Source organism: Pan paniscus, chromosome 13, assembly GCF_029289425.2.
Source record: "Pan paniscus chromosome 13, NHGRI_mPanPan1-v2.0_pri, whole genome shotgun sequence".
NCBI lineage: Eukaryota > Metazoa > Chordata > Mammalia > Primates > Hominidae > Pan > Pan paniscus.
Window position 1 is genome coordinate 44,234,548 of NC_073262.2, and position 26,373 is coordinate 44,260,920.

At 44.6% G+C, this 26,373-nt stretch overlaps 2 pseudogenes; both read left to right on the forward strand.

Annotated features, from left to right (window-relative positions):
- Nucleotides 1–16,323: 16,323 nt before the first annotated feature.
- LOC117979368 (cytochrome c oxidase subunit 2-like) lies at nucleotides 16,324–16,987 on the forward strand (annotated as a pseudogene).
- Nucleotides 16,988–17,177: 190 nt separating this feature from the next.
- On the forward strand, nucleotides 17,178–17,906 carry LOC117979367 (ATP synthase subunit a-like; annotated as a pseudogene).
- Nucleotides 17,907–26,373: the final 8,467 nt, after the last annotated feature.

Genomic DNA, 26,373 nt, shown 5'->3' on the forward strand with positions numbered 1-26,373 from the left:
GTTTGGTCTTCGTAACATCACACGTTCATGGATCATGCAAGCGCTGAGCGAGGGCTACAAGCTGGCTGTGTGCCCCTCATAGCTAACATCCCTGGAATAAAATGTCTACTTCCCTGGTAGGCATCGCCACGGCATAGCGATTGGCACGGTGACCGCACACCACTGGTCATATTGCCTCCTTGATCTCAGGAGTTGGAAATGAGAAGACGCCATTGCCGCTGAGAGGGGGCACTGTGTTGGTTTGTGGCGGGAATGGCCATCTCCACCGGCACCCTTTTCTTCATCATGGCAGTGTCCCTGCAGTATCACATCCTGGACTCTGTTATATTCCTCACTGGCATCATTGTGGCCAATGTGCCCAAGGTGTCCTGGCCACTGTTACTATGAGTCCCTGCTGTTAGGCAGCTGCACTCAGCCCTGTGGACACAGCATTGCTGCTCTCTCCACCAAGTCCAGGGCACCAACCCTCCCTGCCAGGGACAATCACGGCACCTTCTGAATAGACTGTTTCTTAGAGGGACAAAAGGAATTGTCTAAAATTAGACAAACTTACTTTAAAACAACAACAAAAATATTAACAGAAATAAGGATATTTTATAACGACAAAGGGTAAATTAATCAGGAAAATGTAAAACTTATTGACATGTATGCACTCAGGGAAAGAGTACAGAAACACAAGAAGCAAAACTTGACAGAAATGAAATAATTCAGCAATGATAGTTGGAGACTTTAATACCCCACTTACACTAATGGGTATAACAACTAGACACAAGATAACAAGGAAATAGAAAATAAGAACAACATTAGAAACCAAATACACCTAACAGATACATATGGAACACGCCATTCAACAGCAGAATCTGTATTCTTCCCAAATGCACACAGAACATTTTCTAAGACACTATGCAAAGCCATAAAACAAACACCAATTAAATTGAAGGATTAAAATAATACAAAGAATATTTTCTCATCATGATAAAAGCACATTAAGGATCAATGAAAGGAAGAAATCTGGGAAACTCCTAAAAATGTGAACTTTAGCAGAAACTTTCCAAAATAATAAAAGGCCAAAAAAGAAACCACAAGTAGTATAAGACAGTATTTTAAGATAAATGAAAAAGTAGACAAAACCTAAAAAAACTTACAGGATTAATTGAAAACCATGCTCTGAAGGAAGCTTATAGCAGAATTCCATCAATGAAAAAGCAGAAAAATCTCAAATCAATAATTAAATGCCTGTTAAAAACATTTAAACGGAAATGGCTGACCCCACTCATCTGAGAAAAGTATATCAGTTGGGGCAAAAATAGTCTTGCTGAAAAACCCTAGGAAGGAAGACTTGGAAAGGACACCCTTTGGAATTTAGGGCTGTGACAATAGTTTTGGGAATCTAGAAGGCAATGTGGATGCTCAGGGCCAGGCACGTGATCAGGAATGACCCAGGAAGACCCTAAGCTCTCACCTCTGACCTTCAAGCTCTGCAGAAGAAGAAAGTAAAAAGAAGTTGTCATTAGATTAAAATAACTGGTTATAAGATGTTCTTTACAAGCTTCATGGTAACCAAAAACCAAAATCCTATGATAGGTATGCACAAAATAGAAAGCAAGCAGTTAAAACATACTACCAGAGCAACTCACTTTTTATACAAAGGAACACAGGAAGCACGAAAGAAAGGAAGAGAGGACCAAACAATCAACTAGAAAACAAATAGCAAAAATTGCAACAGTATGCCCTTACCTATCAATAATAACACTGAAGGTAAATGGACTAAATGCTCCAATCAAAAAACACAGAGTAGCTCAATCAATTAAAAGACAAGAGCCAACTATTGGCTTCCTACAAGAAATCCACTTCACCTATAAAGACACATATAGATTGAAAATGAAGGGGTTGAAAAAGACGTTCCATGAAGTGAAAACCGAAAAAGAGCAGGAGTAGCTACACTTATATGAGATAAAATAGATTTCAAGACAAAAACTGTAAAAAGAGACAATAAAGTTTATTATATAATCATCAATTCTTCAAGAGAATATAACTATTATGAATACATATGTACCCAGCATTGGAGCACTCAGATATATAAAGCAAATATTATTAGAGTTAGAGAGACAAACACCAATAAAGTAATAGCTGGGACTTTAACACCCCACTTTCAGCACTGAACAGATCATCTAAACAGAAAGTTAACAAAGAATCATCAGACAATCTGTACTGTAGACTCAATGGACCTAATACATATTTACAGAATATTTCATCCATCAGCTTCAGAATACATATCCTTCTCCCCAGCACATAAAACAGTCCCAAAGATTGACCGTATGGTAGACCACAAAACACGTTTCAAAAAAATTTTTTGAAAACATGAAATTACATTAAATATATTTTAATATTTAATAAAACATATTAAATATGTTTTATTTAATATGCTTTATTAAACATTAACACATATTTAATAATATGGAATAAAACTAGAAATAAATAAAGAAAGAAACTTTGAAAACCATACAAACACATGGAAATTAAACTACATGCTTCTGAATGACCATTGAGTCAATGAAGAAATTAAGAAGAAAATGTTTAAAAAATTTCTTGAGACAAATGAAAATGGAAACACAATGTAACCAAATCTATGGGATACAACAAAAGCAGTACTAAGTGGGAAGTTTATAGCAATAAACACCTACATAAAAAGTAGAAAAACTTCCAATAAACAACCTAATGTTGCATCTTAAAGAAATAGCAAAGTAAGAGCAAAGCAAACCCAAAATTAGTAGAAGAAAAGAAATAACAAAGATCAGAGCAGAGGCCAGGGTGGTGGCTCACGCCTGTAATCCCAGCACTTTGGGAGGTCAAGAGTTTGAGACCAGCCTAGCCAACATGGCAAAACCGAGTCTCTACTATAAATACAAAAATTAGCCAGGCATGGTGGCTGGTGCCTGTAATCCCAGCTACTTGGGAGGCTGAGGCAGGAGAATGGCTTGAACCGGGGGAGGCAGAGGTTACAGTGGGCTGAGATCGTGCCATTGCACTCCAGTCTGGGTGACAAAGCAAGAATCCGTCTCAAAACAAAACAAAACAAAATCAAAACAGAAATGGAGACTAAAAAAAGTGCAAAAGACCAATAAAATTTCCAGTTATATTGAATCATCAAAACCAGCAACAGACGCAGCAGCACAGGGCACAGCTGCAGCTACAGGAGCAGCAGCAACAGGTTTTGCAGGCCCAGTGCCAATACAGCAGCCACCAATGCAATGAAACGCGGTTCAGTCATGAGCCCAGCGGGCTCCAGCCAGGCCGAGCAGCAGCAGTGCCTGGACAAGCTAAAGCCGCTGCCCAAGTACAGGGAGCCCCTGCGCCGCCTGAGCAACGGGATCCACGGGAACCAAGACAGCAAAAGGGCTGCGGTAAGACGAGCCTTCTGGACGCTCTGACAGTCGGCTCTCAGCTGTGTCCCCTGGAGACCCTGTGGAAGCCTGAGATCGCCCTGGAGAAACGCAAGCATGACCTGGAGGTGCCCACGCCCCGAGTGCCCCTGGCGCCGCTGACCACACAGCAGCACCTGCGCTGGCCGCTCCTGGACGCCGGCCTGGCCCGCATCTGCTCGGAATCCTGAACCATTCCCTGCACCGCGCCTTGGTGCTGCCCAGCACAAACACCTTTCCAAAGGAGGCAAATCAAATATGCATCTATCTCAGTGAGCAGGGGAGTGACTTTAAATAAAATGGGAGGCAGGTTTGCCCTAAGCAGCTCCAAGCTTAAGTTTAATTTAATGATTTTGGGGGGCCCAAAATATTTTCCTTTCACAGGCGCAATGGGAGCTCAGGGTCTCCTGAGAGCATCTTGTGTGCAGGCTCGAGGCACCTCCACTCGCTTCCACAGGGGAACACGGAGGACACAAGAAACCCTTCACACACACGATTCTCTGATCGCAGCTTTGGGTTCAGGCTCCCTGCTTTCCGCATCTGAACGCCGCAGGCGGAAGTTAGGGTCAGGGTGCAACGCTGCCTCTGGAGGGAGCCCGGGCCTAGAGGCTGTCAGCTACCCGCCCCCAGCTGGAGCTGAGCCCCGCCGAGCTTCGGCTCAGCACTGCGGGCGCCCGCGGAGCAGGGACATCGGAGATCCTGTCCTCCGCACCCCTGCCCCGCTCTCGGGTCAGGGCCGCACCCCTGCTGTGCAGGATGCCCCGCGATGTCTGGGGGCCCTGCGCTCAGAGCACCCCGGGCGCTCTGCGTCACTGCAGAGTGTGCGGCCCTGGCAGGAGAGCCGTGCCTCCCTCTGCTACCCACACTCGGGACCCAGAGCAGCTCTCTGGCCACAGGATCCCCCTTTTTAATGTGTGCTGCCCCATCATCCGTGACTTTTTCCTTTTTTTTTTGGACACAGTTTCGCTTTGTTGTCCAGGCTGGAGTGCAATGGCGCGATCTTGGCTCACTACAATCCCCGCCTCCTGGGTTCAAGCAATTATCGTGCCTCAGCCTCCTGAGTAGCTGGGATTACAGGCGCCGGCCGCCACGCCCAGCTGATTTTTTGTATTTTAGTAGAGGCGGGGTTTCACCATCTTACACAGGCTGGTTTCCACTACTGAGCTCAGGCACTCTGCCTCTCTGGAAGTCCCAAAGCGCTGATTACAGGTGTGAGCCACAATGCCCGGCCTCGTGATTCTTACAATTGTATCACTCCTGTGTTTGTCCGGGGTTTATCACTGCAGCGGCCCCTTCTCCGTCCATCTGGGGCCCGCTGTCCCCTCAGGATGCTGTCAGCCTTGGAGCTGGCAGAGACCAGTCTGGCCCTGGATGCCCAGACCTTACCTCTCCTCTGATGCAGGGTCCTCTTCCTCCACCTGGTTCACCCCCCAGCTTCCTGGCACAGTTCTTGCTCCCTGTAGCAGCAAGAGACTGAGCTTAATGCCAGGAAATCTGGGCTGTGGGACATGAGGTTGGGCTGCCAGTGAGGGTGGCACTGAGCTGACCACCCAGGACAATGGTGGCACCTGGGGCTATGGCGATGGGGGCCACATGGGCTGGGCAAGGCACTCTGGAGATGGCTGCCCAGGAGGATGATGACCTGGTAGGACCAGGCCTAAGCGACCCTGTGTGAGGCAGGAGAAGCCAGCAGCTTGCCCCCAGCAGTGTGCTGTGTTTGTGAGGAAGCTGCCGGCCCAGCAGGGCACCAGGAAAGCCCTCCGGTCTCCAAAGAGGGCTTGCACAGCTTTGCCAATGGTTTTTTTCCAGGGTAGCTGCCAAGTCCTGGAATGAGCAAGACTCAGCTGCCCAAAGGGGTCCCTGCAGACAGCAGGGGCTGGGATGGGACACCTGATAGCCAGTGAGAAATGCAAGCACGACTTGGGAGAAACACAAGTCTTATTTTCAGTCTTACAGATAAGGCGATCCTCATTTTGTCATGTGCATTTGTGTACCCGCTGAATAGCAAAATAACAGCAAGAAAAGATGACAATTTATATTTTCATAGACCCAGAAAAAGTAACAGGCAACACTGTGTTTCAAATTTTCGATTAGTTGATTTTACAGTGCAAACATGGAAGAATCTGCAGCATGGTAGGACAAAATAATTTTATTAATTTTATAATTTTACTGAGATTGCTATTTAAAATAATTAGATGTGGGGATACTACAGGAAAATAGGAAAACGTTCATGCTGCAGATGAGTTTTTCAGATGAGTTTTAACAAATATTTTTGAGTCTTGAATCTTTGAATAAGATGAAATTATTCTGAATATGTGTGTTTGGGTGATAACAGTTGCCAACAAAAATATGGCTCATAACACCAGTTTCATTTGATTGCCTTCGGTACATTTTTAAAAATGCTACACTACTTTATTCCACATTAGGTGAAATTTATTTTTTCTTAAAGTCAGATTTTATCATGTAAAAAAACATTCTGGATATGTAGGTAAATTTGATTTATTATCTGATTATAGGAGTTTCTGATTGTAACTGGCATTGTTTGGATACAGGAGAGTTAATTAATCATCATTAATGAATCACAGTTAATATGTCCATTACAGCTGAGTGCTACATCTTTACACTGGAAGAAGAAGTGGATGTGTAGCAGAAACTTTGGAGTGAAATAGTTCTGGGTTCTTATAATCCCTTCTCTGATATCTACCAACTCTGTGTCCTTAGGCAAGTTAATTACCATCACTTTCCTGATCCATAAAGGGAATAATACTAATATCTACAAAATACGGTTAGAGTGAAGTTTCATGAAGTGATGAATGTAAATAACCTGGCAGAGTGCCTGGGGATACAGCATGATTCATCACGATACCTACTAATATTAATACTGTCCAGTTAGAAAATTATTTAGATAAAATCATCTGGGTAATCATCACGGTGTATTAGCAACACAAAATCAATTTATAACCTCTTTTTACTCCTGCTGGAGAAGCTGTAAAGCCTAAAGATTTGCCTTCTCAGTTTCCTTCTGGCTAGAGCTAGTCATGAGACCTTGTGGCCAATGGAATGATACCAACATACAAGACTTCTGGAAAAACCGGACAGACTCAGGTGACCTAGATTTTAGCTGTTTGCCCCTTCTCTTTTCCCTTGTCTTTCTAATATCTGGGATGTGGGTGTGATGTTTGAAACTGTTCCAGCCCTGGACTCGGGCGTTCAGAGTCAGAGGAACGTGTGTGGGCTGAAGGTGGCAGCGCTGGGGTGGCAGAATGGGTGGCGATGGGTCCAGCAGGGAGCATAGGGTTGGGGGACGTGGGTGCCAAGGCCCAGAAGCCAGGAGGAGGCAGGAGGGACAGCATTGTGCCTAGAACCTGGGAAGAGACGGAGGGGATCCCCAAGGTGGGTCCCCAGTTTAAAGTCTCAGGTGCCCTCTGCTGTGGCCACAGACGGCCAGGGAATTGGAAAACCCCACAGTGGAGTTGGCCCAGGCAGGGCTGGACACCCATCGGGAGCACCCCAAGTGCAGCGTGGGCGACTGGGAGCTGGCCTGGGGGTACAGCTGCTGCCCGGCTGACAAAAATTCACCAGTGGTTGCCGTGGTTCAGATGTCCCTCTCATGGCCATGACTGGGGACACAGTGGAGAATGGGCACAGGCTCACAGGTCAGTGAGGACAGTGCAGGTGTCGGGGACTTGAGGGAGGGGAGTAGCACTGGGCAGGCCCCTGGCCAAGCCTGGATGACGGGGCAGGTGGAAGGGCAGGGAGTACCATGTGCCCGGCTGTGCACTGTGGACACGGGGGTTTCCCTGCTCCCGTCCTGGTGGCCAGAGTGAGGATGTTCTATGCTCCTTCAAGGACATCAACCGCCTCCCCTTCCTGGGACCTTGGACAAGGCGCACTGTCCAGGTTCCCCCCACCGGCCTCACAGGGTCTGGTGAATATGGCAGTGGGACAGGGCCACTCTTGGCCCAGGCTGCAGTGAGCACTCAGCCAACCTGGCCACAGTCTGGTCACTGGGGACCTGGTGTCTGCTGCCCACAGGCCTAAGGACCCCAACACCCATCCCAGCCCAGGCTCCCCAAGGCTGGGCAGATGAGGGTGAGAGGCCCCTGTTCGCTGGGACCCATTCTTGACAGGCTGGGCTGGGCTGTGCAGGGGCACACCCGCTCTGGGGGGATGTGGGGTGGGGACACTTCTGGGCCTGGTTCTGTTGGCCCCAAGGACAGACATGGCATCCCTGGCAACAGCTACACCAGAGGCTCAGGAGCCAGGAGACAGAGCCTAGGCCAGCCGGGCCCCTACTGGGGATGAGTTACAGGGGCTGCAGATGCAGAGGGACTCTCTGGGGGGGTCAGCACCAGGGGACAGACAGAGGCTGCAGTCCCCCCACCCCAGGCTGGGACAGAGGATGAGCCAGCCCCCACCCTTCCCCACCCAGCATTCCCCAGGAGCTGCTGTCACCCTGCACACAAGAAGCTGTCCCAGGCTGTCACCATCTGACACTGCCCAGGCTCTCCCCTCAGAATCCCTGATTAGCAACTATGGCCACCCTAGTCCCTCCCACTAACCTTGGGCAGAGCATAGGGACCCTGATCTCATCTGCACTGCTGCCACCTCCACCCCCAGTATGGTGCATAACTGGGCTGGGAGGGGGATCCCAGGACGGTGCACGCTTGGGGAGCCCCAGCACCCAGGCAGTGGGAGGCCAGGGAGGAGCCGTCCCTGCTGGGCACAGCACGGTCACTGCAGACCATGGGTCAGCCTCAGCGCTGAGGACCCACCAGCACACAGGAGGCGCTCAGTAAATGCTGGAGGAGTAAGTGACGGTCCACGTGGTGTGAAACTTCTGTGCCCTGGAGCCCTACCCAGACTCCAACAATGTGATGTTTATTTCTCCCACCCCAAGACCCCCTCAGTGACACCCTGGGACCCTTAACAAATGCCTTTTTCTTCCAGGGTCCATTTGGACCTCAGGGCCCTCTAGGATACCCAGGACCTCCAGGTGTCAAGGTAACTGACCTCCAGGCTGGGGATAAAGGACTGTGTTGAAGGGAGTGAGATGGGGTCTCAGGGGCTCGCTCCTTCCAACCCACCTCCATCCCCTGGCCACTCTGTCATCCTCTAATTTCAGGGTGCAGATGGAAATCGGGGTCTGAAGGGCCATAAGATGCAAAGGTGAGCAGAATTTCCCAGCACCTCACTCCTGCCATCGCCGCTCCTCAGCCTGCCCCTGGCTGCCCTCCAGCTCCTGATCCCACCCTTCCACCCATGTTCCCAGAATCCTCCATTAGAGCCCCCGGCCCTCTGTCATCTGTGGGGTCATCTCACCTCCACCTTTCTCAGGGGATGGCTTTCTGAGGTTCAAAGGTGACATAGATGTGAAAGGTGTCAGGCTGAGTAAAGACCCCACACTGGCCCCAACTCCATGTCCTAATGATTCTCCACTCTGGAGTCCCCAAGCACCAGTTCATTCCCCGGAGGTCCCGGGCTCCTCAATTCCAGTGCTGTGCATCCTCGGGGGCCTGGTCCCTGCAGGACGGCAAACCCACGATCTGCATCGTGCTGGCCCTGGATCACCACACTCTCTATACCCCACAGGCTCCCTCTCCTGCAACAGCTCCTGGGATCCGCCAGCCCCACTCGGCCTCACTGGTGCCCCTTTCTCCTCTGGGCCCAGACCTCATCCCCAGGCCTCCACACTCACCTCTCCCACTCTCTCACTCACGGTGAGGCTGGAGCCCTGGTTTCAGAGGAGAGGATGGTCCCAAGGAGCAAAAGGAACACAATGAACTGACTAGAGATCCTGGGCTTCCCAGGGCTCGCAGGCAAGATGACGACGGGAAGAGAGGTCTGTGCCTGGACCCTCTAGGGATGTGGGCACTAGGTCAGGGCGGGCATGGGGGGTGCCCGCAGCTAACATCAGCCAGTTAATTGAAGATGGCCATGCATTAATTATGCTCCTCTCTCTATAAACGGCACCTTCTGGCTGCTGATGGGTTGAGGAGCCTATAGGAAAAGTCAAGGAAAAGCCGCTGTTGTGAAGAGTTGATTGGAGATGAGGCACAGAGTGGCTGCAGGTCCCAGGCAAAGTGAACATGCCCAGACTCAGAGCAGTGGCAGCTTCGAAAAGGGAGTGTCCAACAGCAGTGAGACCTGTGGTCTCCAGGGCTGACTCCCCCCAGCCCTCGCCATGTGCAGGCACTGTGCTAAGGTGTCCTCTCCATCCTGTGAGGTGGACGTGGACGGTCCTGTTTTACAGATGAGACTCTCCAGAGGCACAAAAAGACTTGGTCATCACATCGGCAGTGATGCACAGGCCAGGGGCTGAGTCAGGGCAGTCTGGCTGCAGAATTGCTGCTCCCAACCCTTGCTCCACCGCATCCCGGGCAGGAGGAGCCCTGGAGCATCAGGAGGAAGGGGACAGGTTGGGGAGTTGGGGTGTTGTGCCACGTGGGCAAAGGGCAGGGGGCCTGCAGGGTGACTGGTCTTGGTGGATGGAGCAGGAGTGGGTGCTGGGACAGATGGTACTGAGGTTGGCACGTGGGCTGCAGCTGGATCACAGTGACCCTGAGGACTTGACAGGGCTGCAGGCACAGGAAAGCAGGATCCCAGCACTAGAGTTGGGGAAAATTCGCCCTCTGGAAGGAGAGACTGCAAAAGGCAGCCATGGGGCAGGAGAGAAGGGGCTAGGAGCTGGGGTGTGTGGGTGCACTGGGGGATGGGGCATGGCCCTCACATGTGAGGGTCGGGGTCTCCAGAAAGTAGCACCTGGGCCTCCTCTCACTCCTAATTGCTCCCTGTCCCTCCACAGGGCAAGCTGGGTGTTCCTGGTCTGCCTGGCTACCCCGGATGCCAGGAACTCAGGGTGACACCGGGTGTGTGCCCCTCCTCCTTTTCACTTCCCTGACTTCGATTCCAGGGAGCACAGACTAGCAGAGCAGTGGGGGGCCCTCAAGAGTGTTTAGCAGCCCCCAATCTACAGATGAGAGTGAGGCCGAGAGCAGCAGGGGTTTGTCCCAGGCCACCTCATTTGTGGCAGGATCCAGGTCTCCACGCCGCTGCCTGCATGGCCTCTGCTGGCCCCCTCTGCTCCTTCCCGAGCCTGACCTCTCATAACTTCTCAATTTCCCCGCTTCTCCTTCCTCACCAGGGACTCCTGGGATTTCCTGGCTTTCCTGGAGTCAGTGGGGAGAACGGAGCCTGGGGAAGCTGGGGGTAGGGAGAAGGTGTGGAGGGAAAGGCTGGAGGGGTGTGCAGGGGCTCTGTGGGGAGTCACGCCCCAGGGGATGTCCATTCCATTCCCACCAGGGCCTGTCAAGGAAGTCAGGGCCTCGAGGAGAATGGTGCCTCATAAGTGCAAGGGAGAGAAACGGGGAGCTCAAGGTCCAAACGGGTTTGGGTTTTTCTGACAACAACACTCCCCTCTCTAGGGTCCACAGGGTCAGCGGGGTCCCTGAGGTGCCACTGGGAAGTCTGGAGCTAAGGTGAGTGGTCTCTGCAGGGTTCCACCTGCCCCCTGCCCACTGAGCCCCAGCTCTCCCTCAACCACCTGACCTTGGCGACAACTGAGGAGCAGCTCCTCCCACTCTGTTTCCCCCATAGGGAACATCGGGGGCAAAGGCCTCCGTGGGCCCCCCAGAGAGAGGGTGTGTATGGCATGAGTGTCCTCTCTCTCCATGCTCCCAGGGAGCCTGGGTGAGCCAGTTCCTTCCTCACCCCAGCGAGGACCCCAGCCCCTGCCCCCATTCTCCTGACTCAGCCCACCTCTGTCCCTAGGGTCTTCCTGATTAATGTGTCTGGTCCTCTGCCTCCCTTTCCCCAGGCCATAAACTCTAGTCTTGTCTCAGGGGCCAAGAGAAGCCCCTTTCCCCAGGAGGCCTTCACTGTCTCCCTGTAGTGACCTTGGAGCACTTATCCTGGCCTCTGCCCCAGAAATGGGCCCACCTCTCTAAGCAATGAGCCCTATTTCTGCTCCTCCTTCAGGGCCCACAAAGCGCCCCAGGAGGCATTGGGAACCTGGGTCCCCCTGGAGAGATGGTCACTGGAAAGGGGGTGAATGGACAAGTATTTCAACTGAGGGATGAAAGTTGGTTTTCTGCCAATTTTGATTGGGGAGACATAAAAGAATGAGATGTGGGGAATACCAGGATTTTTTGAGGGGGCAAATAGGTTTTTGACCTCAATCTCTTTGCAGGGGGAGCCAGGACATTCAGGATCTCCAAGGATCCAGGGTGAGCCAGGTGTCAAGGAGACTGACAGCTCCAGGGCCCTACTTTCCAACCCCTTTCACCCCCCTCACTGCACCCCACTTTTCCTGTGACCTCTTTGAGCTGGAGCTCCTCTGTGGCCAGGAGTATCTGCTCTGGACCATACTCTCAATAAGCCCTTCCTCTCTTACCTCCAAGGGAAAGAGACCAGGGTCTCCCCTTATAGGCTGGACTTTCTGTGTCTGTCACATTGTCCCTGAGGGCAGTAGGGGGTGGCTGAAGGTGTCTTGGAAGCAGAGGCTGCATCCCTGATCTTCAAGACCCCCCAGACCATCTGTGCCCTTCACTTGTTCTGCAGCACCCATGTGGGGAGCATGGGGAGAATACAGTAGAGTTGGGGCAGCTAGGAGAGGCAGGACCACCAGGGCCTAAAGGACACTGGGGTCAGGTGACAGCCCCAAAGGGAACACTGCGATTTTGGGGGCATGGAGGCTGAGGCCTCTCAGCCCTTGTGAATGACAGCCCTGGGATTATGGGTGTCTGTGAGCAAGGATCTTGGAGTGTGGGGAGCCCAGGAGTTGGGGGATGCCTGGGAGGGAGGCTCTGGGAATGGGATCTCCTGGGAGGATTCATGGGGTCTGGGATCCAAAGAGAAAGTGAGAAAGGCCCTGTGGCTAATACCCTGAAGCATCAGACGGCATGCAGTGAGTGCATGAAGTGGAGAGGGGGCACTTCGATAAAATCATCTTTCACCCTTCCTATACAATCAAAGATATCCTAGGTTTAATTTTTCTCCTCCTCCTTTTAATAATGCTAGCACTATCTTCACCTGACCTCCTGAGCGACCCAGATAATTACGCCTTAGCCAACCCCTCAAAATAACCGTCTACTTTATTTTATGATCAGGATGAGCAACCTATTCAAACTATGACTAATCGGCGTGTTACAAGCCATCGCCTAATTTCATATGAAGTTACCCTAGCCATCAGCCTATTATCAGTTCTACTGATAAGCAGCTCATTCAATTTATATATACTTATCACAACACAAGAATCCCTCTGACTACTCTTACCATCATGACCCCTAGCCATAATATTATTTATTTCTGTATTAGCAGAAACTAACCTAGCCCCTTTTGACCTAACAGAAGGAGAATCAGAGTTAGTCTCAGGTTTCAACATCGAATATGCCACAGGTCCATTTGCCCTCTTCTTTATAGCAGAATACATGAATATTATAATAATAAATTCTCTAACTACTACAATTTTCCTAGGTACAATTATACTCTATGTATTCACCGGAATTCTATACTACGTATTTCATTACCAAGACCCTCCTCTTAACCTCCCTATTTTTATGAATTCGAACAGCCTATCCCCAATTCCGCTATGATTAACTTACACATCTTCTATGAAAAATCTTTCTACCACTTACACTAGCATTCTGTGTATGATATATCTCAGTACCCATCATAATCTCCAGCATCCCACCCCAAACGTAAGAAATATGTCTGACAAAAGAATTACTTTGACAGAGTAAACAACAGAGGTTAAAATCCTCATATTTCTAGAACTACAGGAATTGAACCCATCCCTGAGAATCCAAAATTCTCCGTGCTACCTATCACACCACGTCCTAAAGTAAGGTCAGCTAAATAAGCTATCAGGCCCATACCCCAAAAATGTTGGTTACATCCTTCCTGTACTAATTAACCTATTAGCTCAGCTTATCATCTACTTTACTATTTCTACAGGTACCCTTATCACAATGCTAGCCTCACACTGATTTTTCCTCTGAACAGGCTTAGAAATAAATATACTAGCCCTCATCCCAATCTTAATTAAAAAATAAATCCCTGCTCCACAGAAGCAGCCACTAAATATTTCCTTATACAGGCAACCGCATCTAGAGTCCTCATAATCGGTATTCTCTCCAATAATCTGTTATCCGGACAGTGAACAACAATAAGTACTGTAAATCAGTTTTCATCCCTAATAATAATAATAGTCTTAGTAATAAAATTAGGAATAACCCCCTTTCACTTCTGAGTTCCAGAAGTAACCCAAGGAACTTCTCTAACATCTGGCATACTTCTCCTCACATGACAAAAACTAGCCCCTATTTCAATTCAATTCAATCAAATTTTCCCATCAATAAATACGAATATTCTCCTATCTATCTATTTTAGTGGGCAGTTGAGGAGGACTCAACCAAACACAACCATGTAAAATTTTAGCCTACTCCTCAACCACTCATATAGACTGAATAATGGCAGTACTCATGTATAACCCAAACATTACCATTTTTACCCTAATTATCTATTTCATCCCAACAATTACTGCATTCCAAGTACTCAACCTGAATTCAAGCACCACAACCTTAGCACTATCTCACATCTGAAACAAATTAACATGATTAATATCTATAATCCTATCAATTTTATTCTCCCTAGGATGTTTACCCCCATTAACAGGATTCCTACCTAAATGAATTATTATCCAAGAGTTTACAAAAAATAAGTCTCATTATCCCAACCATCATAGCCATCATAACTTTACTCAACCTATATTTTTATATATGCTTAATTTACTCCACTTCAGTGACAATATTCCCCACATCCAATAATATAAAAAGAAAATGACAGTTCAAAAACACAAAACCTGTATCATTCCTCCCCCCACTCATCATCTTCTCTACCTTCCTCCTACCAATATCTCCACTGACACTATTTATAATCTAGAAATGTAGGTTAAGTAAGACCAAGAGCCTTCAAAGCTCTTAGCCAGTACATTATACTGAAGTTCTGCAAAAACCTAAGGACTGCAAAATTCTACTCTGTATCAATTGAATGCAAATGAATCACTTTAATTAAGCTAAGCCCTTACTAGATTGACGGGACTTAAACCCACGAAAATTTAATTAACAGCTAAACACCCTAATCAACTGGCTTCAATCTACTTCTCCTGCTATTGGAGGAGACAGGAGGGAGAAGCCCTAGCAAGATTGAAGCTGCTTGTTTGAATTTGCAATTCAACATGAAAATCACCTCGGGGCTGGTAAAAAGAGGTCTTGACCTCTGTTTTTAGATTACAGTCTAATGCTTACTCAGCCATTTTACCTTTTTCTCATTTCACTTATGTTCACCAACTGTTGACTGTTCTCAACCAACCATAAAGAAATCGGGAAATTCTATCTACTATTCAGTGCATGAGCAGGGATAGTGGGTCCAGATTTAAGCCTCCTTATTCAAGCTGAACTGGGCCAACCAGGTACTCTTTTAGGAGATGATCAAATTTATAATGTCATCATTACAGCTCATGCATTTGTCATAATTTTCTTTATAGTAATGCCAATTATAATTGGAGGCTTCGGCAACTGATTAGTTCCTCTGATAATTCCCCCCCTTCATATAGCATTTCCCTGCATAAATAGTAGAAGCTTCTGACTCCTCTCACCCTCTTTCCTACTATTATTTGCATCCGCTATAGTAGAGGCAGGTGCTATTAACTTTATTACCACAATTATTAATATAAACCCCCAGCCATGTCCCAATATCACACACCCCTCTTCATCTGATCAGTCTTAATTACAGCAGTTCTTCTACTCCTTTCTCTCCCAGTCCTAGCTGCCGGCATTACTATATTGTTAACTGACCGCAATCTTAATACTACTTTTTTCGACCCAGTTAGTGGAGGTGATCCTATCTTATATCAGCATTTATTCTGATTCTTTGGTCACCTTGAAGTGTATATCCTCATCTTACTGGGCTTCGGATAATTCCCCATATCGTAACATATTATTCTGGAAAAAAAAGAACCATTTGGGTATACGGGCATAGTATGAGCCATAGTATCAATTGGCTTCTTAGGGTTTATCGTATGGGCCCACCACATATTTACAGTAGGAATAGATGTAGATACACGAGCATATTTCACCTCTGCTACTATAATTATTGCTATTCCTACTGGTGTCAAAGTCTTTAGCTGGCTAGCTACACTTCACAGCAGTAGTATCAAATGATCCCCCGCAATGCTCTGAGCCCTGGGATTTATTTTCCTTTTTACAATAGGAGGCCTAACCGGCACTGTACTAGCCAGTTCATCACTGGATATTGTACTACATGATACATATTATGTTGTAGCCCATTTCCACTATGTCTTATTAAAAGGAACCATATTTGCCATTATGGGAGGCTTTGTTCACTGATTCCCTCTATTTTCAGGTTATACTCAATCAAATCTATGCTAAAACTCACTTTGCTATTATATTTGTAAGTGTGAATTTAACTTTTTTCCCACAGCACTTCCTTGGCCTATCTGGTATGCCTCGATGTTACTCCAGTTATCCTGACGCGTACACCGCATGAAATATTATTTCATCTGTAGGCTCATTTATTTCCCTAACAGCAGTAATACTAATAATTTTCATGGTCTGAGAAGCCTTCACTTCAAAATGAAAAGTTCTAATAGTTGAGCAACCATCTACCAACTTAGAATGACTATAAGGCTGTCCACCAACCCATCACACATTTGAAGAACCAACCTACATGAAGACCTAAGTGAAAAAGGAGGGAATCGAACCCCCCAGAGACTGGTTTCAAGCCAATCCCATAACCTCTATGACCTTCTCAATAAGATATTAGTGAAATTATTTCATAACTTTGTCAAAGTTAAGTTATAGGTTAAGCCGTATATATCTTAATGGCCCATCCAGTTCAATTAGGTCTTCAAGGTGCTTCATCTCCTATTATAGAAGAACTACTTACCTTCCATTACCACACCCTTGTCATTGTTTTCCTAATTAGTTCCCTGGTTCTATACATTATTTCTGTAATACTCAACAAAACTGACCAACAATAGCACCATAGATGCCCAAGAAATAGAGACTGTCTGAATTATCTTGCCTGCTATCATCTTAATCTTAACTGCCCTCCCATCCCTACGTATGTTATATATAACAGATGAAGTCAATAAGCCTTCTCTCACTGTTAAAACAATTGGACATCAATGGTATTGAAGCTACTAGTGTACAGATTATGAAGAGTTAAGCTTCGATTCTTACATGCTTCCAACAGCAGACCTAAAACCAGAAGAACGTAGACTCCTTGAAGTCGATAATCGAACAATCCTCCCAATAGAAATTCCCATCCACATGTTAACCTCATCTGAAGATGTCCTGCACTCATGAACTATTCCCTCATTAGGTTTAAAAACAGACGCAGTCCCTGGACGCTTAAACCAATTTACCTTAACCACTACACGACCAGGCCTCTACTACAGACAATGCTCAGAAATCTGTGGATCTAATCACGGTTTTATACCTATTGTTCTAGAACTAGTTCCATTAAAAACTTTTGAAACTTGATCTATATCCACACCATAATATCACTGTAAAGTTACCCCAGTGTTAACCTTTTAAGTTAAAGATCGAGAGAAATCATACCTCTCTAGAGTGAATGCCTCAGCTAGATACTTCCACATGACCTATTGTATCAATAATCATAACTTTATTTTCCATTATTCAATTAAAAATATCAAATTTCATCTACCATACACCCCCTTCACCAAAAATAAAGTACAAAAACATAACAACCCTTGAGAACTAAAATGAACAAAAATCTGTTCACCTCATTTATCGCCCCAACAATCCTAGGGTTACCCACAGCAGCACTAATCATCTTGTTCCCCTCCACACTCCTTCCAACCTCCAACTATTTAGTCAATAACTGATTAATTTCTATTCAACAATGACTGGTTCAACTTACCCTAAAACAAATAATTATACGTAACATTAAAGGACAAGCCCGATCCCTTATACTGATATCTCTAATTCTCTTTATTGCCTTAACCAATCTCCTTGGACTCCTACCAGACTCATTTACACCAACTACCCAACCATCAATAAATCTAGCTACAGCAATCCCCTTATGAGCAGGCACAGTAATCACGGGCTTCCGCTTTAAAACTAAAAACTCCTTAGCTCACTTCCTACCACAAGGCACACGCATACCACTTATTCCTATACCAGTATTCACCGAAACCATTAGTCTATTTATTCAACCAACAGCACTAGCTGTACGTCTAACAGCCAACATTACAGCCAGTCACTTACTCATGCGCTTAATTGGAGGAGCCACACTAGTATTATCAACTACTAACCTTCCCACAGCTTCAATCACCTTTTTATTCTAATTCTTTTAACCATGCTTCAATCTGCTGTGGCCCTTATCCAAGCTTATGTCTTTACGCTTTTAGTAAGCCTTTATTTATATGACAATACATAATGACCCACCAAACACACACCTATCATTTAGTCAAACCCAGCCCTTGACCATTAACAGGGGCTCTCTCAGCTCTCCTAATAACATCTGGCCTAGCTATATGATTTCACTTTAACTCTATTACTCTTTTAACCCTGGGCCTACTAACCAATACACTGACTATATATCAATGGTGATGTGACATTATCCGAGAAAGTACATTTCCAGGCCATAATACAACAACTGTTCAAAAAGGCCTCCGATGTGGAATAGTCTTATTTGTTATCTCAGAAGTATTTGTCTTTGCTGGATTCTTTTGAGCATTCTACCATTCTAGTCTAGCCCCAGCTCCAGAATTAGGAGGACACTGATCTCCAACAAGCATTTCTCCCCTCGACCCCCTGGAAGTACCCCTCCTGAACACATTTCAATTACTTGAGCCCATCACAGCCTAATAGAAAATAATCAAAAACAAGTAATTCAAGCACTACTTTTCACAATTATCTTAGGCATTTGCTTCACCCTCCTACAAGTCTCAGAATACTTAGAGGCTCCCTTTGCTTTTTCTGATGGAATTTATGGCCCAACATTTTTTATAGCTACAGGCTTTTATGGACTTCACATCATTATTGGATCAACTTTCCTTATTATCTGCCTTCTCCGCCAATTAAAATACCACTTTACATCCAGCCATCATTTTGGCTTTGAAGCCACCGCCTGATATTGACACTATGTAGATGTAGTATGACTATTCTTGTATATTTCTATCTACTGATGAGGGTCTTACTCTTTTAGTATAAACAGTACCATTGACTTCCAATCAATTAGTTTCGATAGTATCTGAAAAAGAGTAATTAACCTAACACTAGCCCTAGTAATCAACACCCTACTAGCCCTGTCACTTATAGCTATTACATTCTGGCTCCCACAACTTAATATTTATACAGAAAAATCCAGCCCCTACGAATGAGGATTTGACTCGTTATCCTCCACCCGCATTCCTTTCTCCATAAAATCATTTCTAGTAGCCATCACATTCCTCCTATTTGACTTAGAAATCACCCTACTGCTACCCTTACCATGAGCCCTTCAAACAAGTAACCTGACACTAATAATTAGTACATCCCTTATGCTAGTTATCATTTTAAGCCTAGGTTTAACTTATGAATGAACTCAAAAAGGATTAGACTGAACTGAATTGGTAAGTAGTTTAAGCCAAAATAAATGATTTTGACTCGTTAGTTATGATAGAACATGTTTACCAAATGCCCCCTATTTACATAAATATTATATTCACATATACCATATCACTTCTGGGGTTATTAATCTATCAATCCCACTTAATATCAGCAGTTCTTCTACTCCTTTCTCTCACAGTCCTAGCTGCCAGCATTGCTATATATAAATACAACTTTTTTCCTACTATGCCTAGAAGGAATAATACTATCATTATTCATCATAAATACCATTATAACTTTATTTACTTACTTATTTATTTATTTATTTTATTATTATTATACTTTAAGTTTTAGGGTACATGTGCACAATGTGCAGGTTAGTTACATATGTATACATGTGCCATGCTGGTGTGCTGCACCCATTAACTCGTCATTTAGCATTAGGTATATCTCCTAATGCTATGCCTCCCCCCTCCCCCCACCCCACAACAGACCCCAGAGTGTGATGTTCCCCTTCCTGTGTCCATGTGATCTCATTGTTCAATTCCCACCTATGAGTGAGAACATGCGGTGTTTCGTTTTTTGTCCTTGTGATAGTTTCTGAGAATGATGATTTCCAATTTCATCCATGTCCCTACAAAGGACATGAACTCTTCATTTTTTATGGATGCATAGTATTCCATGGTGTATATGTGCCACATTTTCTTAATCCAGTCTATCATTGTTGGACATTTGGGTTGGCTCCAAGTCTTTGCTATTGTGAATAGTGCCTCAATAAACATACGTGTGCATGTGTCTTTATAGCAGCATGATTTATAGTCCTTTGGGTATATACCCAGTAATGGGATGGCTGGGTCAAATGGTATTTCTAGTTCTAGATCCCTGAGGAATCACCACACTGACTTCCACAATGGTTGAACTAGTTTACAGTCCCACCAACAGTGTAAAAGTGTTCCTATTTCTCCACATCCTCGCCAGCACCTATTGTTTCCTGACTTTTTAATGATTGCCATTCTAACTGGTGTTCTCACAATGGCATCTCATTGTGGTTTTGATTTGCATTTCTCTGATGGCCAGTGATGGTGAGCATTTTTTCATGTGTTTTTTGGCTGCATAGATGTCTTCTTTTGAGAAGTGTCTGTTCATGTCCTTTGCCCACTTTTTCATGGGCTTGTTTGTTTTTTTCTTGTAAATTTGTTTGAGTTCATTGTAGATTCTGCATATCAGCCCTTTGTCAGATGAGTAGGTTGCGAAAATTTTCTCCCATTTTGTAGGTTGCCTGTTCACTCTGATGGTAGTTTCTTTTGCTGTGCAGAAGCTCTTTAGTTTAATTACATCCCATTTGTCAATTTTGGCTTTTCTTGCCATTGCTTTTGGTGTTTTAGACATGAAGTCCTTGCCCATGCCTATGTCCTGAATGGTAATGCCTATGTTTTCTTGGGTTTCAGGGTTTTTATGGTTTTAGGTCTAACGTTTAAGTCTTTAATCCATCTTGAATTAATTTTTGTATAAGGTGTAAGGAAGAGGTCCAGTTTCAGGTTTCTACATATGGCTAGCCAGTTTTCCCAGCACCATTTATTAAATAGGGAATCCTTTCCCCATTGCTTGTTTTTCCCAGGTTTGTCAAAGACCAGATAGTTGTAGTTATGCGGTGTTATTTCTGAGGGCTCTGTTCTGTTCCATTGATCTATATCTCTGTTTTGGTACCAGTACTATGCTGTTTTGGTTACTGTTGCCTTGTAGTATAGTTTGAAGTCACGTAGCGTGATGCCTCCAGCTTTGTTCTTTTGGTTCAGGATTGACTTGGCGATGTGGGCTCTTTTTTGGTTCCATATGAACTTTAAAGTAGTTTTTTCCAATTCTGTGAATAAAGTCATTGGTAGCTTGATGGGGATGGCATTGAATCTGTAAATGACCTTGGGCAGTATGGCCATTTTCACGATATTGATTCTTCCTACCCATGAGCATGGAATGTTCTTCCATTTCTTTGTATCCTCTTTTATTTCACTGAGCAGTGGTTTGTAGTTCTCCTTGAAGAGGTTCTTCACATCCCTTGTAAGTTGGATTCCTAGGTATTTTATTCTCTTTGAAGCAATTGTGAATGGGAGTTCACTCATGATTTGGCTCTCTGTTTGTCTGTTATTGGTGTACAAGAATGCTTGTGATTTTTGTACATTGATTTTGTATCCTGAGACTTTGCTGAAGTTGCTTATCAGCTTAAGGAGGTTTTGGACTGAGACAATGGGGTTTTCTAGATATAAAATCTTGTCATCTGCAAACAGGGACAATTTGACTTCCTCTTTTCCTAATTGAATACCCTTTATTTCCTTCTCCTGCCTAATTGCCCTGGCCAGAACTTCCAACACTATGTTGAATAGGAGTGGTGAGAGAGGGCATCCCTGTCTCGTGCCAGTTTTCAAAGAGAATGCTACCAGTTTTTGCCCATTCAGTATGATATTGGCTGTGGGTTTGTCATAGATAGCTCTTAATATTTTGAGATACGTCCCATCAATACCTAATTTATTGAGAGTTTTTAGCATGAAGCATTGTTGAATTTTGTCAAAGGCCTTTTCTGCATCTATTGAGATAATCATGTGGTTTTTGTCTTTGGTTCTGTTTATATGCTGGATTACATTTATTGATTTGTGTATGTTGAACCAGCCTTGCATCCCAGGGATGAAGCCCACTTGATCATGGTGGATAAGCTTTTTGATGTGCTGCTGGATTCGGTTTGCCAGTATTTTACTGAGGATTTTTGCATCAATGTTCATCAAGGATATTAGTCTAAAATTCCCTTTTTTGGTTATGTCTCTGCCCAGCTTTGGTATCAGGATGATGCTGGCCTCATAAAATGAGTTAGGGAGGATTCCTTTTTCTATTGATTGGAATAGTTTCAGAAGGAATGGTACCAGCTCCTCGTTGTACCTCTGGTAGAATTCGGCTGTGAATCCATCTGGTCCTGGACTTTTTTTGGTTGGTAAGCTATTGATTATTGCCACAATTTCAGAGCCTGTTATTGGTCTATTCAGAGATTCAACTTCTTCCTGGTTTAGTCTTGGGAGGGTGTATGTGTCGAGGAATTTATCCATTTCTTCTAGATTTTCTAGTTTATTTGCGTAGAGGTGTTTGTAATATTCTCTGATGGTAGTTTATATTTCTGTGGGATTGGTGGTGATATCCCCTTTATCATTTTTTATTGCGTCTATTTGATTCTTCTCTCTTTTCTTCTTTATTAGTCTTGCTAGTGGTCTATCAATTTTGTTGATCCTTTCAAAAAACCAGATCTTGGATTCATTAATTTTTTGAAGGGTTTTTTGTGTCTCTATTTCCTTCAGTTCTGCTCTGATTTTAGTTATTTCTTGCCTTCTGCTAGCTTTTGAATGTGTTTGCTCTTGCTTTTCTAGTTCTTTTAATGGTGATGTTAGGGTGTCAATTTTGGATTTTTCCTGCTTTCTCTTGTGGGCATTTAGTGCTATCAATTTCCCTCTACACACTGCTTTGAATGTGTCCCAGAGATTCTGGTATGTTGTGTCTTTGTTCTCATTGGTTTCAAAGAACATCTTTATTTCTGCCTTCATTTTCTTCTGTACCCAGTAGTCATTCAGGAGCAGGTTGTTCAGTTTCCATATAGTTGAGCGGTTTTGAGTGAGTTTCTTAATCCTGAGTTCTAGTTTGATTGCACTGTGGTCTGAGAGACAGTTTGTTATAATTTCTGTTCTTTTACATTTGCTGAGGAGAGCTTTACTTCCAACTATGTGGTCAATTTTGGAATAGGTGTGGTGTGGTGCTGAAAAAAATGTATATTCTTTTGATTTGGGGTGGAGAGTTCTGTAGATGTCTATTAGGTCCGCTTGGTGCAGAGCTGAGTTCAATTCCTGGGTATCCTTGTTAACTTTCTGTCTCATTGATCTGTCTAATGTTGACAGTGGGGTGTTAAAGTCTCCCATTATTATTGTGTGGGAGTCTAAGTCTCTTTGTAGGTCACTCAGGACTTGCTTTATGAATCTGGGTGCTCCTGTATTGGGTGCATATATATTTAGGATAGTTAGCTCTTCTTGTTGAATTGATCCCTTTACCATTATGTAATGGCCTTCTTTGTCTCTTTTGATCTTTGCTGGTTTAAAGTCTGTTTTATCAAAGAGTAGGATTGCCACCCCTGCCTTTTTTTGTTTTCCATTTGCTTGGTAGATCTTCCTCCATCCCTTTATTTTGAGCCTTTGTGTGTCTCTGCACGTGAGATGGGTTTCCTGAATACAGCACACTGATGGGTCTTGACTTTTTATCCAATTTGCCAGTCTGTGTCTTTGAATTGGAGCATGTAGACCATTTACATTTAAAGTTAATACTGTTATGTGTGAATTTGATCCTGTCATTATGATGTTAGCTGGTTATTTTGCTTGTTAGTTGATGCAGTTTCTTCCTAGCCTGGATGGTCTTTACAATTTGGCATGATTTTGCAGTGGCTGGTACCGGTTGTTCCTTTCCATGTTTAGTGCTTCCTTCAGGAGCTCTTTTAGGGCAAGCCTGGTGGAGACAAAATCTCTCAGCATTTGCTTGTCTGTAAAGTATTTTATTTCTCCTTCACTTATGAGGCTTAGTTTGGCTGGATATGAAATTCTGGGTTGAAAATTCTTTTCCTTAAGAATGTTGAATATTGGCCCCCACTCTCTTCTGGCTTGTAGAGTTTCTGCCAAGAGATCTGCTGTTAGTCTGATGGGCTTCCCTTTGTGGGTAACCTGACCTTTCTCTCTGGCTGCCCTTAACATTTTTTCCTTCATTTCAACTTTGGTGAATCTGACAATTATGTGTCTTGGAGTTGCTCTTCTCGAGGAGTATCTTTGTGGCATTCTCTGTATTTCCTGAATTTGAATGTTGGCCTGCCTTGCTAGATTGGGGAAGTTCTCCTGGATAATATCTTGTAGAGTGTTTTCCAACTTGGTTCTGTTCTCCCCGTCACTTTCAGGTACACCAATCAGACGTAGATTTGGTCTTTTCACATAGTCCCATATTTCTTGGAGGCTTTGTTCATTTCTTTTTATTCTTTTTCTCTAAACTTCCCTTTTCACTTCATTTCATTCATTTCATCTTCCATCACTGATACCCTTTCTTCCAGTTGATCGCATTGGCTCCTGAGGCTTCTGCATTCTTCCCGTATTTCTTGAGCCTTGGCTTTCAGCTCCATCAGCTCCTTTAAGGACTTCTGTGCATTGGTTATTCTAGTTATACATTTGTCTAAATTTTTTCAAAGTTTTTAACTTCTTTGCCTTTGGTTTGAATTTCCTCCTGTAGCTCGGAGTAGTTTGATCATCTGAAGCCTTCTTCTCTTAACTCGTCAAAGTCCTTCTCCGTCCAGCTTTGTTCTGTTGCTGGTGAGGAACTGCATTCCTTTGGAGGAGGAGAGGCGCTCTGCTTTTTAGAGTTTTTGGAGGAGGAGAGGCGCTCTGCTTTTTAGAGTTTGCAGTTTTTCTGCTCTGTTTTTTCCCCATCTTTGTGGTTTTATCTACTTTTGGTCTTTGATGATGGTGATGTACAGATGGGTTTTTGGTGTGGATGTCCTTTCTGTTTGTTAGTTTTCCTTCTAACAGACAGGACCCTCAGCTGCAGGTCTGTTGGAGTTTGCTAGAGGTCCACTCCAGACCCTGTTTGCCTGGGTACCCGCAGCAGTGGCTGCAGAACAGCAGATTTTCATGAACTGCAAATGCTGCTGTCTGATCGTTCCTCTGGAAGTTTTGTCTCAGAGAAGTACCTGGTCGTGTGAGGTGTCAGTCTGCCCCTACTGGGGGGTGCCTCCCAGTTAGGCTGCTCGGGGGTCAGGGGTCAGGGACCCACTTGAGGAGGCAGTCTGCCCGTTCTCAGATCTCCAGCTGCATGCTGGGAGAACCACTGCTCTCTTCAAAGCTCAGATGAAAATGCAGAAATCACCCGTCTTCTGCATCGCTTATGCTGGGAGCTGTAGACCGGAGCTGTTCCTATTTGGCCATCTTGGCTCCACCCCTCCTTATAACTTTAAATATACATTTTACCCTAGCAACCGTAGTACCCATCACCCTACTAGTATTTGCTGCCTGCAAAGCCGCAGTGGGCCTTGCCTTACTAGTTTCAATTTCCAACACATATGGCTTAAACTATGTGCATAACCTAAATTTACTTCAATGCTAAAAGTTATCATTCCAACAGTCACACTGCTACCAATAACATGACTCTCTAAAAATCCTATACTCTGGATCAATATAACCACTCACAGCCTAATTATCAGCTTTATTGCCCTATTCTTTAATCAATTCAACAACAATCTATTCAACTTCTCATCAACTTTCTCCTCTGATCCCCTAACATCACCCCTTCTAATCTTAACAGCCTGGCCATTACCTCTTATAATTATAGCAAGCCAGTATCACCTCTCCAGTGAATCCCTCCCACAGAAAAAGCTCTATATTTCCATATTGATCTCCCTACAAGTTTTTCTAATTATAGCATTTACAGCCACGGAACTAATTATATTTTATATTCTCTTTGAAGCTACACTTATCCCCACCTTAATTATTATTACCCGCTGGGGCAACCAACTAGAATGCCTCAATGCAAGCACATATTTCTTACTTTATACACTAGTAGGATCTCTCCCCCTACTTATTATACTTACTTACACCCAAAATATCCTAGGCTCACTGAGCATAATAACATTTAATACCCAACAACTATTAATTTCCTGATCCAACAACTTTATATGGTGTGTATAATGGCTTTTATGGTAAAAATACCCCTATACGGACTTCACCTATGACTTCCTAAAGCCCATGTAGAAACTCCTATTGCCAGTTCAATAGTACTTGCAGCAGGACTCCTAAAACTAGGTGGCTATGGCATAATACGACTTAACCCTTATCCTCAGCCCCCTGACAGAATATATAGTCTATCCCTTCCTCATGTTATCCTTATGAGGTATAGTTATGAGAAGCTCTATCTGTCTATGACAAACTGATCTAAAGTCACTTATTGCATATTACTCCGTAAGCCATATGGCACTTGTTATTATGGCTATCCTTATTCAAATCCCCTGAAGCTTTATCTTGCAATTATCCTCATAATTGCCCACGGACTTACTTCGTCCCTACTTTTCTGCCTAGCAAATTCAAACTACAAGCGAATCCACAGCCGAATCATATTACTCTCTCGAGGGCTTCAAACATTATTTCCACTAATACCCTTTTGATGGCTTATAGCAAATTTTACTAACCCTGCCTTACCCCCCTCCACTAATCTAATAGGCCAACTCCTCATAATAGTGGCTTCACTCTCCTGATCAAATATTA